Raw genomic sequence first — 12601 nt, forward strand, 5'->3', positions numbered from 1 at the left:
CTCTCTCTCTCTCTCTCTCTCTCTCTCTCTCTCTCTCTCTCTCTCTCTCTCTCTCTCTCTCTCTCTCTCTCTCTCTCTCTCTCTCTCTCTCTCTCTCTCTCTCTCTCTCTCTCTCTCTCTCTCTCTCTCTCTCTCTCTCTGTCTCTCTCTCTCTGTCTCTCTCTGTCACACACACACGCACACAATTTCACTGAAAATCTGAGCTTACCTGAGTGGTGAACAGGTGTTGAGTGTATCTTATTTATAAGAAGAATCTTCCACTCTCCTTCCATTTCTTCCTCCATTACCAGTCCTCAAACACTTGCCAAGCTGCTCTCCCTCTCTCTCTCTCTCTCTCTCTCTCTCTCTCTCTCTCTCTCTCTCTCTCTCTCTCTCTCTCTCTCTCTCTCTCTCTCTCTCTCCCTCCTTTCTCTGTGAATGAAATGGTGTATTTATGGCGCAAGAAGCATGAGTAACTTGTTGAACTCAAACGTTTGCCGAAGAGTGACCTGTAATGAGGTAGAGGATGAGTTGAAAATGTCATAGTGGTGAATAACATTTACATTTTACATGTATTCATTTAGCGGACGCTTTTATCCAAAGGACTTAAAAGAAAGAGCTTTACAAAAAGTGCATAGGTCAATGATCATAAACAACTAGATAGCCCAAAAAACATTGCGGGTAGCCAAAACATGAAACATACATTGTGAAAAGCAAATAAGTGCCAATGGGTACCAGGAAAGCATGCAGTTAAACAAATTACAATTAAACAACATGATCCTCGAAAGTGCTAGAGTGTACCTGGAGGAAAGCAAGCAACAATAATATAATTCACAGCGAGTGCAAGTAAAAAAAAAAAAAAAAAGACTAAATGTAAATGTAAGTAGTTAAATCAGTTACAACTAACCAACAAGTCCCTCAATAAGTGTCATTGTGACAAATATCATGGGGTCACCGACTGGTTTTAGTTGATGAATTCTATGGTTCTTCTGACGTAATTTCTAAACTGCTGAAAAGCGCATTGAAAGGTATTGACACCTTCTCCACAGACATTGAGACGAAAAGAGAACTGGTTACTACAATTTTGCTGCCATACAAAGGAATCTGTCCCCAACAAAAGACTATACCACAGAGCCCTGAGCTGAATCTCAGACAGCATCTATGAGAGCAAGGACTTTGGCAGCATTGAGACATAACACACTGAACTAATTTACCTTGTATCTAACTGTCTCTCTCTCTCTCTCTCTCTCTCTTGCTCTCTCTCGCTCTCACTCTCTCGCTCTCACTCTCCCTCTCCACTGCTCTATCTTGTCCCTCTCTTTCTCTCTCACTCTATCTCCTTCACTCACTCTTTTTCCCTCCTGCCTCTTCTTTAGTCCTATTATTTTATTGCACTCTGATTCATGTTGATGACCTTTTGCAGGAAATGAAAATCACACCATAAAATCGACAGGCATCTCACTGCTGTCATTACAGCCCTCCAGACGGGTTGCAGAGTGTGACCGTGACCGTCACTTCCAGGTCCTGATGAAGGGGAACAAAGCAGCTGTCTTTGTGTTCCGTCCCACATCCTCACTCTTGCTCTGGAACTAAGGCTGGAAGAGCTGTGTCCTGATACTTTCTGAATCTCTCTCTCTCTCTCTCTCTCTCTCTCTCTCTCTCTCTCTCTCTCTCTCTCTCTCTCTCTCTCTCACACACACACACACACACTTTCTCTCTCTGTCTTTCTCTCTTGCTCATTTTCTCTCTCACTCTACCTCTCACTGTCTCTCTCTCCACGTGACCCTATCTGCAAAGGGAAAATAGAGCCAAATGCTCTGTCAGAGCACACCATGGGAGATCATTGAATAGATAATCCACAGGAAATACATTCACATTAGAGCCAAACATCACAGAAACACAATTTATTAAGCTTTTTCGTCTAATTAACAGAATTTGATCTCAAATCCCAAGTTAGCACCTAATGAGATGTCATGGAATATGTGGTTAGGGGAGAAATCCTCCAGACCGATCTGCCTGTAAGTGATATTTTTTCAGGAATATGGTTGTAATTATTCTGTAATTATTGACTCCTTACTACAATTCACATATTGTCTTGAGGAATTATGTCTTCACAAGTTAAGAGAAAGTTTGATCACCCAAATCCGTTAACAAGCGGATGCTGAGGAGCGGATTAGCAGAGTTTAAAAGGGAGGATTAAGCTGTTTTTGCTCTATTTTATTTCAGTGGGGTTACTCAAGTCATCGTGTCACCATGTTTTATCAACCAACCAGAATGTCTGCTCTATGTTCAGTGTTGTACAAAGAGCCACACCTGAGAATTGAGTCTAACCAGTAGCAAAGCTTAAACCAGTCAGACTGCAACCCAACCTGTTTCCTTGCCCACTGTCCACTATGACCTCATGAAAAGAAAAAAAAGTGATTAAAAAAAAGGACACTGCTGGCTCATCCTGTGCACTTAGCCTTAACATTGGCACCATAACATGCTGGTAATCACTCATAATGTTTCACCCACAGGCGACTGGGTGAGCCTGTCGCCTCAACACATTGCCGTGCTGTGAGCATGGTGTTGATGTAGCCGTGCCAGGGTCAGCATACAGGGTACAATAAGGGATTGTGTCAGTGGACAGTACGTGATTCACCCTCACTAAAAAGTTTTCAACTAGGTTCTGATGATTTTAACATCAGACCTGAACATTCATCAGTAGCTTTTAATGTTTGTCCTTAACGTGATGCTAAATGCTAAATGTAGAAATATAGAAGAGGAAAAAAACCTTAAGATTTCTTTTTGCCATGGCCATGGAGCGACGGTCCATTCAGAAGCTTTGTGAAGCATTCTGTCTGGGTAGACAACAGTGTTTTTGAATGTATGGGCAAAAACCTGAATGAACAACCCTTTACTGTAAGTGAACGTGAGTGCATCCTTCAACCCCAGTTGAATATTTATGGCCTTGTGCTCCAGTTTGAACTTGAGTGACGAAAGCCGGAAGATGAAGAAGAGGGTTGGATGTGTACCTGTAAATGAGACCTGCGCAATCCAGCTTTGAACTGTAGTGACACGTCTACCCACTGTAGTTCTGACTTCTGACATGCACAAGTACGGTGAGTCGCAAACACACACACATGCATGTTCACGGGAACAGATATGCAAACACACACACACATGCATGTTCACAGAAACCGATATGCCACCGCACAAAGGAGCTCCCACGCTTACAAGAGCCGGAGCATTCTATTTACGACACCAGGACCAGACAGCTTTAAATGCAATGATCCATTGTAAACAAGGGGTGTTGGCCTGGGAGAGTTGGATCACCAGTATCTTGGACAGCCTTGTTGTCCAACTGATGTAATTGGCGCAGTACCCTGAGGTTCTGGGCTCCCTTTGCCAAGCCCATTCAGACACCCTCCCGTTTCATTTACCAGGTAATTAGAGGGGCTAATTGCTTGAGCGCTGTAAATAGAAAACCCATTAAGCGTCTAATACTCACTGCCAAGTGATCAGAACGTGGTCTGGTCCCATTGTTTACTTAATGGATATTGAGAACGATCAAATGGAACTTGGTCGAACTCTCTGACCTTCCACCGGTGCCTTCTAGAAAGTTCTGAGCTCCCAGTGTTTTTCTGGCACAGAGCGATCTAGAGTTTATTAAGAAGGGATCTCAGATGCACAGGAGGAAGGATAGTGCACACTAAGGTTTTTGTTGATTTTGATCTTCTGATATCAGACTTTGGATTCCCAGATGGCTTGCCGTGTTAGAGCGCTGAGGCCTGAACAGTTTTGCATCGAGTCGTGGTTGCATGGATGGGAATGTATCTATGAATTTGTTGTAAGATTTCACTTTGTATGTATCTTCAGTGCTTATGAATTCAGTGTATATGAATGTATATAAATATTTATGAATGAGAATATGTTAGGTAATATGTTATGTAGAATATAGTCCGATTTTTATTTCCTGTGGTTATTTTGTCTGTGACTTATCTGCTCATGTCATGTTTGGTCATGTTTTTATGTTTTGTGTGGAACCCAGGAAGTGCAAATGTTCTGGATCCCAATAAAATCTTAAATTCTTACCGCAGGGCTTCAGGTTCTATTTCGTCCAGGACCCTTTCCTGCATGTCTTCCCCTCTCTCTCCCTGTTTCCTGTCTCTCTATCCAACTTCATCTATAAATAAAGCAGACAAAAGCCCAAAACGTATATTTTAAAAAGTGATATGCCGGTAGATAAATGTGTGTCTGTTTATTTGTGTGTGTCCATGTGTTTTAGAGGGAAAGATGAGAATGCTATAACAACATGTGATCACTCAAAACTTCCTCTGGAAAATAATGTAGTCCCATGCTAGCCCCATGGAATGCTCCAATGCTGAGGGACACGACCATGACTAAACACTGCCAAACAAAAACAGCAGTAAGTTTTCCAAAAATGTCAATTATGGCCGGGGACCAACAGTTACATCCAGATTACCTTGTTAGTTTTATATCAATTATTTCTCATTTCCCAAACAGGAAAGTACTGCACTGTCAGTTTACTGTAGTTGAAAGCTGGGCTTGAAAGCTGGACCCCTGCCTTTGTGTATCACTGATAGCAGAGCAGGGTTATGTGAGTCAGTAATGCAGGCCAGAGCTACAGTGGGAGGCAGTTCGTTTGAGCATGTCCGGCTGGAACCTCTAAGCCACCTGCCCATGTGTCTATGGGAAACACAAACAGTGGATTAGGGCCTTGTCCACTGAAAGCTGAATTTCCAAGAATCAGGCCTGACATTCTCTTTTATCCCACGGGAGTGCTAATTCCATCGGCAGCGTCAGGCTTCGATAACTTTATGCCAGTGTGATGAACTTTATCAAGGACTTGTTCACTGTAATTCTGTGAAATAACAGATCTTTGAACAGGAGAAAAAAAAGATTTCCAGGGCAGTTATGTCCATGTTTAACGTACTATCCATTTCTACTTTCTCAATTAACAAAACATCAAGTATCCAGATATCCCGGCTTTCTGTATTGTTAAATTGATTAGTTTAGAGTACAACATGCATTCTGAGAAAAATAGAACTATTATCTTGCATGACACACTGTATTTGCATCACCTTCTGAAACTTTGTAGGGTTGATTGTTGAGGTTGAGTGAACCGGTCAATAATTTAAGAATAAACATCCCTGTCACTTCCTTATGAATAATAAATACAAACATTCTTAAACAAAATGTTGAATGCAAAGCCATCGGATGGCTCACTTGGACCTAAGACCCCTTCTTCAGATGTGTAAATTATTAAAGGGCAGAGGGATGGGGGGAAGGGAGACACTTAAAATGGAGCAACCTCTGTCCTCACACTCTCTCAGTCAATCTAATTCAGGTGAGTGAACAGTAACCATCCAAATAGTAACTATCCAGGGCAGATTTATTTTTAAACACAAGGAGTGAATGAAAATAAGGAAGAATACACTCAGGCTTGTGCATGCTCATGAAGTGCACATAACCCCACACACAGATGGAGTAGATAACAGTATGAGGACCTGCAGACTCGCGGACACAGACACTCTTGGTACACTTTGTGCAGTTTCAGTCTGGCAGTTTCTGGTTCTACAAAGTGTCATCCATATCAGTCATTAGCTAAATTAATGACTAAATGTCTCGTTTCTCGCCTGAATGCAAACCCTGATGAATAAACAATTAGGATTATTCATAAAAGACTGACTATAATGTTGGATGTTGGTCAATGACCATGATACAACATTAAGTGATGGTCACATGTGAGGGGCCAGTCAGTTTCCACTTGGCAGAATCCGACTGTGCCTGTTTTACCGTCTACTGTGGAGACAAAATCAATGCCAAAGCCTCCAATGTCAGATTCTCAACACTCATCAGTTTGGAAACAACTACACAAAATTCTGTTTACAGTGCACTTAAAGAGAGTGGGCATTGGGACTTGGGGTTTGGTGTGTTTTTAGAATCCATCAGCCCAATCAATCGATGTTCTCTGAAGTCTTTACTTAAGAATACGTTAAAGTGTCACTTTAACGTGCGATTTAATCGGCCCGGCAACAGTTCGGTGAGAGTGATGTGGAGTTTATCTTCCATTTGAACCAGATCAGAAAGAGCGTTCAATAAGTTGAGCATAACGGGAGTACACCTGCTCTGTCAGGTCGACTTCATATCCTCTGATGTAGGTGTAGCGGAATAGGGTAGACAGATTGACGGACAGATAGACAGATGAACCACAGCAAGGTGATGCAATAGGCAGTAACTGAGCTACGATTAGAGCTAAATGGAATGCGATGAGAAGGGATGCTTGCACACCTAGAACTGAGCAATAAAGACAGGGATGAAACCAGCCCAAATATGCTTTCCTTCTTCAAAGGCTATGAGCATATCTTAACATCCCGAAGGGTTTCCTGCACGGTTGGGCCGTGGGTCCTACTGCAGTGAGACAGAGACCTCGTGGACAAAAGCTCAAAGGTGTCCTGTAGGCTTGTGTTCCAATGAGCAAGCTACATGAGTGGTACAAGACATCAAATGTCTACATTGATTTCACTTGTTTGCTGTTGTTGTGCCACAAATGATAACCGAATTATGTTTCGTAGAACGGCTAACCAGTGATACGCTACCTGTAGATATCAATAAAAAAGATAATTTAAAAGATATGTTCAGAAAGTACATTTGAAAAGACGTGATACAGATGCAATTAGCTAATGCAAGAAGAACCTGTATTAGAGGAGATGAATAAAAGGTGTATTTCCCCAAATGGCTCCAGACCCTGGCAACGTTCTTCTTTTTCAGGATGACAGAAGAGCCAAGTATCCAGAGCTACAACTGTCACAGTTTTTGATATAACTGTTCTAACAGTATTCCTTTGGGTCTGGCATAATACACACTCACAACTGCTGTGTGTTGAGTCAGCAGACAGGGATTATAAACTGCCACTCGCTGCATATTTATGGGCAGCCAGGACTGGGAATGAGTCATACATGAGTGGGAAATGGAGATGAGAGTGGGATGTCCACTTTTGAGTTTGCTTGTTTGTTGTCCAATCAAAGGTTGCCTTGCACCCTTTGCCTATTGCACCCTGTTTATGAGAGACCAGTTAGTTTTATCTTCAGATACCGACCATCCTATCTAACTTGTGACAGGGGTGTGTGCATTACCAATCATGAGTATAGGTCATCAAATACTGTCCATGCACCTAATAGAGGACATTGAGGGGCATTGCAGTTTTATTGCTCTGAGACTTCTCTGATGCTTGAGAGAAGAATTCATCCCCAACCTGGGAGAGCTATGTACTGGCTGCTGCTTGAGGATTCAGCTCTTTTGTATTTGAAGGTCCACAAAGCAGAGTGCCAAATTTAAAAACTTTTTACCAAAGAGATCTTGAGTTATTGAGCATAATAGGTTACTAGAAAAAGAATACTAACAAACACACTTGTAGGAATCTTAATAATTATAAAGAAAGTTTAAATGTTTATAAACGTTACTTTCTGTATTGCCTTGGGTGAATTGTTATTGCACCCTATGAATGAGAGTCCAGTTAGTTTTATCTTCAGATACCGACCATCCTATCTAACTTGTGGCAGGGGTGTGTGAATTAACAATCATGAGTATAGGACAGTCAAATACAAGTTTTACGCGAAAATATATAAGACATATAAAATTTGAGTTGTGTGGGAACTTATGCCACAAAATGTATCGTTTTGAGTACAATATCGTTTCTTAAAAAAATACAACGACCAATTCCTCGCGGATCAACATCCCTTTCGTCATCACGAATTGTGATGAGCCCGCAACTTCACAGAGCCTACCGGTGGACTGGCGGAGCAGGCAGGCAGAATGAGTTTAATGAGAGAGGGTGGGGAACGTCACTGGCATTCATTCACTATCGCATTATTGTAGTGCAAAGTCCGCAACAACCGTAGGACGAACAACTTTTCTCAACAAATACGCATGCACGAATATTCTAAGGTAAGATTAATGGTTTGGCTGTAATTGGTTTACACACTGAGCAACAAATCCTGTTGGTTGTTTTCTTGGTATGATAAAAAAAACTTTGACTTGTGCAATGGATACTTGTTCAAGTTTCTATTGATACGCATCACTATAGTGATCGCGGATTTATGTCACCAGCTCCGATTTAGATAGAGAAAAAAATCACAAAAGATCAGTGGCTCTTCAAATAGCCTATTGCATTATTATGTAGTATGCACCGATTGTGAAGATTTGGGTCAGCTATTGACTATTTAATATTTGTTTCTGTGTAAAAATAAGTCATTCTAATTTGTCCGTCCCAGACGCATCTTCAACTTTGCATTTCCTGAAATGTACTATTTTTTTAAAGATCGATAGAGTGCAGAGTTGAGTAATTAATTAATTCCAACCGTTTATACAAAAAATCGTATCGTGTTATTATCTCAACCCTCGTTATATTCTATAAAATGAATTAACACAGGGTCAGTTGAAACATCAAAACAGACCAGGTGACAAGTTCTCGCGTGCTGTCAACTAGAGCAGGACTGATTGATGGAGGAAGAGAGGGAGGTAGTTGGAAAGGATGCATGTTTGTGCATGTTAAAGCTATCGGAGAGTAAGAGCATTGATTTAGCGCTCGGGACCTGAGGGGGTCTGGGTTGTCCAGAGATCTGTCTGTTCTCCCCGGGTTCTCTGGTCCCCTCCTCTCCAGCTCAAGTGCTTCAGCTCCTGTCCCAACAACTCAAATGTTCCTCCGGGGCTTTCATAAAGTACCCTTTAGATGTTTAATGGCTTGATGCCATGCTCCACCCCCTCCCCACCGACCCCCCCCACCCCCCCCCCCCCCCACCCCTCCCTCCACCACCACCACCACCACCACTACTACCTCTGTTCGTTCCTCATCTTCTTGTTTGCAGCATTATGTAAATTGCATGCTCTCAGCCTAACAACACCTACCATCAGGGGTTCACTGCATACACTTGGAGGTTGACGCATGCTGCCACTCCTGTGGCACTGGAGTGGCACAGTACAGGCACCAGCATCTAATGTGGGGCTAAAAATGGAGCAGCATTAAATCATTTTAGTACCTGGTAGACAGGTACAAACCTGGAGACCACATCCTACCACTTTCTGCTGCTGTCTGTCTCACTGGCTGAGGTCAGACTGAGATAGAGTGGGGGGAGGCAATGGTGGATGGTTCATCTTTGGTCAGGGTCCGGAGGCGGGGGGGGATTACGTGGTCACTTTTCACAAACCCTGTCATTCAATAGGTGACCGTGTGTGTGTATGCGTGCGCTTGTGCAAGTATGTTTGGAATCATTCAAAAGTACAGTTTTTTTATAGCCAGAGTAAGCAGGTAAACCCCAAAGCACCCACAGGAGAGGCAAACAGCAACACAACCACGCTTGTTGAAAACGGGTCAGCCAAATGTTTGATGTTTCTGAGTTAATATTTCTGTGTGCAAGGCCCCCCTCCCTGGCTCACAGTGGAGTGCTATGTGGTGGACAAGGACCCCATTGATGCCTGTGGAGAGGAAAGTCAGGGGAGGTTCACCATGGATGCTCCCCAGAGTCGTCTGGCTAGCATTGGACTCTATGGAGACCCACCCTCGCGAGCTAACTCTCATGCTAGCTAGTGTTACACTAATATAGCTCTTTGGCAGCGTTGATTGTCTTATTCCGTGGCTCGGATGTCCATATGTCAATACCTTGTTATATATTACAGATTACGTCAGAAATGAGATATGCCATTGCCCTCTGGAGTTCATCACATGGGTGGGGTTGGTCTCACCGTCTTCTAGGATGTGTGGCTTTGTTCACTGTCCCATCTCTCCATGCTCCTCGTGTACCTTTTTATAAATGGTTGAAAACTGCTGGGCTCCCAGCTGATGCAGTTAAGACTCTGGGGCTAGGGGTCAACACTGTGTCAATACCCTGGGATGCCAGCTCTGTTCACCTCTCCTCTCTGACCTGGCCCTGACTCCTTGTGTTATGTTATGCAGCAGCCTGGCAAGAATCCTGGCAGGTACCCTTTCTCTCTCGCTCTCTCTCGCTCTCTCTTTCTTTCACTGACTTTCTTTTCCTTTTTCTCTTCATCGCTTTGTCTTTTTCTCTCTCTTTCTTGGTCTCTCTCTCCTCTCTCCTCTCTCTCTGTCTCTGTCTCTCTCTCCATGATGACGCACATACACAAGAGAGAGAGAGAGAGAGAGAGAGAGAGAGAGAGAAAGAGAGAGAGAGAGGGAGAGAGAGAGGGAGAGAGTGAGAGAGGGAGAGCGGGAGATGGAGTGCTAGTATTATTATGGATGGAAGGATCAGCATTCTATCATCATGGCAGGCTCCTGGCTACCTACTTTCTTTTATGACAGTATATTGTAGCCATGGTCATGGTTGCTAAAATACTTTGGTTTTACTTTACAAAAGCAGAATTTGGAGTGAGCTCCCTGCGTGTCATGTTTGTTTAGCAGGCCCATCAGATTGAATAGATGATAAGATCACGCTCGAGGGACCAAACGTGGACATGTTTGATCGATGAGGTCTAGAAATTCAGACAGACGTGTGCCCTACAGGAGAACCTTACATGTGTGCTTGTTGACAAAAACACGCTCAAGCCATAACATGTTATCAAGTGTTCATGTTCCGGCTCTACAGCTTGTTCATTTATGGGCTAAAAAATCACATGTGTCATATGTGTATCTCAGTTCTACTTTACCAGTACATCTGAGGGATCACAGACCGCAGACCCCATTCTGACGAGGACGAGAACTTGGCAGTTCCAAGTATTAAGGTATGGGTTAGGAATGTGCTCGGAAAAATGGGCTTTCATGTTAGGAGCCAGGTACCGATGACTGAAAATGTGTTTTGAGGAAATATTTCTTTTGAAGTAGTATATCTCACACTAATCATATGTTCTTTGATCCACCTCAGATAAGCAGATCTTGTGGCTTATCTAGTATGATAACATTTCGACTGGCTAGTAAATAGCTACAGAAGAAAACCTTTTAAAAGTTTCAATCTCAAGGGAAGTATCCATATAATTCGTATTGGTGGCACAAATGATCATTTGTCCTATAAACAAATCATATTAACCATAATCCCTATTCCTTGAGTCCACTTATGGTTGTTTATATCTGCTATGTCTCTCAGTGGGAGCAGAACTCAGAGCTTACTTCTGTCAGTTAGGAGAGGCTCCTCTGATACCAGCTGAAAGTTTGCACAAGTTTGGAGCCCCTTAGTCTCCAGAGCTTTGGGAGTTTGCAGCACAATGATACTAAGAGAGATGAATGGCCTGCCTCCCTAGGTGTGTAAAGGTTAGTGGCGAGTCGCAGGGGACGCCCTATTTGTCTCCTAGGCTTCATTGGTCACTCAGATCACAAGTCATTTTTTCATCTTTTCTTTTTTTTTTTACCTCTGTGCACATGATTTATGGTCACAATTAATTGCTGTTATGTGTGTTTGAGTGGAAGGTCATCCTCGATGTCCTTGCTGCTTTCTCCACCTTCGACAGCCTCCGCTGGGATTGGCGTTTTAATTCCCCCGGCTGTAAACTAGCTAGCTCGACGCGTGCCTGTCTCCTGGCGTGCCAGCCAACCGCCAGTGTTGCCTCTCTCTCTCTCTGGGCTTACTGTCACTGCCCTGTCACACTCCTGGTTCCTCACCTCTGAGTGTGGTCTGTACATGCAGAGTCAGATGGAAAACTTGACCTTCTCTGGGGCCCAAGCTGTCTGAGTACTGATTTGTTGATGAGGAAAGTAAGCTAATAATATTTGTCCGGCTTAATCAGACCGAGTGTTTACTTTCTCTCGCACACCTTCATTTACACTTTAATGAGGCTTATTTTTACCTCCTCTGGGAACCAAGACTCATTTCCATTCTTAAATTAAATGTCTACCTTTGGAAATGGCTATAATTAATACTGGTAATTTAACAGAATAGACATGGCCCGATTCAGATGATGTTATGCAGTTAGATTGGTAGCATATTATGGTCAGAAATTAACCCTAGCCGTTCGCCTCTATGGCAATCTTCATTACTGCATCCTAATGCTTTGTAAAAGTTTACGATGACGTTTTAATAATAAACAACAAAAACTCCCACTCAATTTATAATGTGTTTAATTCCAAGTGTGCTGGTTTTTAGGCTTAGTGTTGCCCTTGTTTATGTAGTCTGGGCTCTGATGCGGGGGGCAAGTCACACATCTCTGTGTGCTGAAATTGGCTGATGGATGACTGTGGAACCCAGCTCGTAAACAGATCAACCTTTTCACCATTCTCTCCTGTGATTAAATATGACCGAAAGTTTCGCTGTCTCTCACTCTTTCGCTCTCTTTCTCTCTCTCTATCTTCAGGTTTATGCTGTATTTGTGTTACATTAACAGGTTGCTCCCTCCATCCAGCGGTCTTTCTGAAGACTTTATCACACAATACACACACACACACACCAAACACTCAGTCTTTCAAACCACCTGAGCATTACAGTTGCAGTTAGTTTCTCTTGCTTGTTCTGTTTTCTTTTCCCTCTCCCCAGACTTGGCTAACCTCTGACCCTGAACCTCTCCACTGTTTGACTAAAACAAGGTGTTCCACTTAGAGATCAGTACATATCTAAGATGGACACAGATGGCAGGTACATCAGATGGATGGTACCATCTCTGTCTATTTTAAACCCCAGAG

This window comes from Osmerus mordax, chromosome 22 (assembly GCF_038355195.1).
Source record: "Osmerus mordax isolate fOsmMor3 chromosome 22, fOsmMor3.pri, whole genome shotgun sequence".
Classification (NCBI taxonomy): domain Eukaryota; kingdom Metazoa; phylum Chordata; class Actinopteri; order Osmeriformes; family Osmeridae; genus Osmerus; species Osmerus mordax.